A 2,500-nucleotide genomic window follows, 5' to 3' on the forward strand; every position below is an offset into this window, starting at 1 on the left:
AACAATGATAATGATAGTAATAACAACAACAATAATAATAAAACTATGATAATGATAACAATAATAAAAATAATAGCAATAATGATAATAATAACAATAACAATACCGTTAATGGTGATGATAATAACAAGAATAATGATAAGAATAATCATTATTATCAATATCATTATTACTTTTATTATTATCATGACAATGATAGTGGTAATGATTATAATCATAATAATTATATCAACAGTGTGTGTACTCATTATAATAGCAATGATGATAGTAGTGATATAGAGGAAGATGGAGATGCAGTTGTTAATGATGATAATGATGTGATAGTGATAACAAAGGCAAGAATTAACAATGGTCCTGTATAGAGAAGCGCCCAACTCTTATAGTGATGTTGATATCAATCATAACAGCAACGGCAGTGATATTATAAAAAATCGCGACAGTGATAGTGATAAAGTATAATAACAATAACAACAGCGATAAAGATGGTGATCATAATGATAACCAGAGGCATATTGACCATGATAAGATAAGACAGTTAAGCAATACATTGTCGTGTTGCTGGTCGTGTTTCAAAAAAAATTCGAGGAAATAAGCTATATATATTTCTGTGTGTGTGTGTTTAGATACACGCATATACATATATTACATATGTATGTATGTATGTATATATATATATGCATATATATATACATATATATATATATATATATATATATATATATATATATTAGAAAATGGGGTTTTACCATTCATATATATACATTTATATATATATATATATATATATATATGTATGTATGTATGTATATATGTGCACACACATTATGTACATGTGTGTGTTTGTGTGTGTATACATAAATAAATATATATATATACATATATACATATGTATGTATGTATGTATATATGTACACACATTATGTGCATGTAGTGTGTTTGTGTGTGTAAGTAAATGAATAAATAAATATATATATATACATATATATATATATATATATATATATATATATATATATAAATATATAGCGTATATATATATACGCAGAGAGAGAGAGAGAGAGAAAGAGAGCGAGAGAGAGAGAGAGAGAGCGACTGAGAACATGGAGTAGTAGCTCCGAGAAGGGAGGATGGATGGTTTCCGAGCGATCGACTGAAACGACAATCAGTGAAGCTTCTAACTTGCTCCCGATCTGAACCACGAAATTTCCGTTTTGCTTCGTCAGAGCGGGCCAAGATTTGTCTTTTTTCATGGAATTTACTCCCTCCATCATCTATATAAAAAAGGTAAACTCCTTTGCTGGACACGAGGGAGGCTGTTGCAAATAAGACTACAACGACCTAATCAGTTGATTTCACTGCAGAGAAAGCACGGAAGACATTTTTTTATATCAGCCGTTGATGTTACTGCATTAAGACAATAATAATAATAATATCATTTGTGAATTTTATGAGAAAATTAGTAGAATTTATCTTCAACGTCATCAAGGAAGGACAAACGAAAATATAATTTTTAAGAAGAAAACCAAGAAATTTCGTAGGGCCAGCTGAGGTGAGAGATTATTTTGTTGAGATTCAGGAAATTTGAAATCTCCCGGAGACTTAGATTTTTACCGTTTCCCGTAAATCTGCCAATGTTCTAGCTTATAAATGTCCCGGCCGTCATTCCTTGTCTTTAGTTCGATCATTTCGTCTCAAGCGCTGTCTGCTTGCGTTGCATTTGTTTCGTATAGGTTTGCGCCTGCATTGTGCAATATGCGTTTTTATTTTCATGTTGGCGGTATGGTATTTGATGTAATATTTTCAAAAAGCAAAATCACTGATGATGATATACTGTGTTTTATTTGATTAACACACACGCGCGCGCGTACACACACACACACACACACACACACACACACACACACACACACATATGCTCAGGGTAATGTGAAGTGATGGCATGGTAGCCTAGTATCTTGGATGCCTTCTCGCTTGCAGCTGCCACCGCTGTGCATAAGTCTCCCCTGCCAGCTCATAGCCTCTCCATCATCAAGACTTCTACAGTGCCTCCTCATGGCCACCCACAGAAATTAGCTACCTTGCAGTCCTAAGTTGAACTGTGGAGGCCCACCGGCGTATGGACATGCCTTGGCTTCGTAAACTCCTGACCCCTTGCCGGATGGGCTTAATGGATGGCTTTGGGGAGGCGGGCCTTGCCAATCCGCCTCCCCAAGAGAACCTACTGGCAATGAACCTTATTAGAGTCTCCTATTGCTGTGTACACTCCTACTGATGTTTATAAACTTGATGTGAAACAGACATTTTACACCAAACTTACATCTATGACAGAGAACTGTCCTCAGCAAGATATTCGCATTGTTCTGGGTGACTTCAATGCAGTACCTGGCTGTCGGTCCTCATGGCCAAAGAGCTGATTGTGGCAGAGAGAATAGCCTCATTTTCCAGGACTTTGCTAGGTTCCAGAAAGAGAGGATTTCTGGCTCTTGGTATTAGCAGTAAC

At 35.4% G+C, this 2,500-nt stretch overlaps 1 protein-coding gene across 13 annotated transcripts in view; it reads right to left on the minus strand.

Moving 5' to 3' along the window:
• The window catches only part of LOC125033096 (solute carrier family 2, facilitated glucose transporter member 6-like), a 13,241-nt gene that overhangs the window by 2,867 nt on the left and 7,874 nt on the right, over nt 1-2,500 (minus strand). The gene's annotated exons all lie outside the window — the stretch shown is intronic.

Source organism: Penaeus chinensis, chromosome 2, assembly GCF_019202785.1.
Source record: "Penaeus chinensis breed Huanghai No. 1 chromosome 2, ASM1920278v2, whole genome shotgun sequence".
Taxonomy (NCBI): Eukaryota; Metazoa; Arthropoda; class Malacostraca; order Decapoda; family Penaeidae; genus Penaeus; species Penaeus chinensis.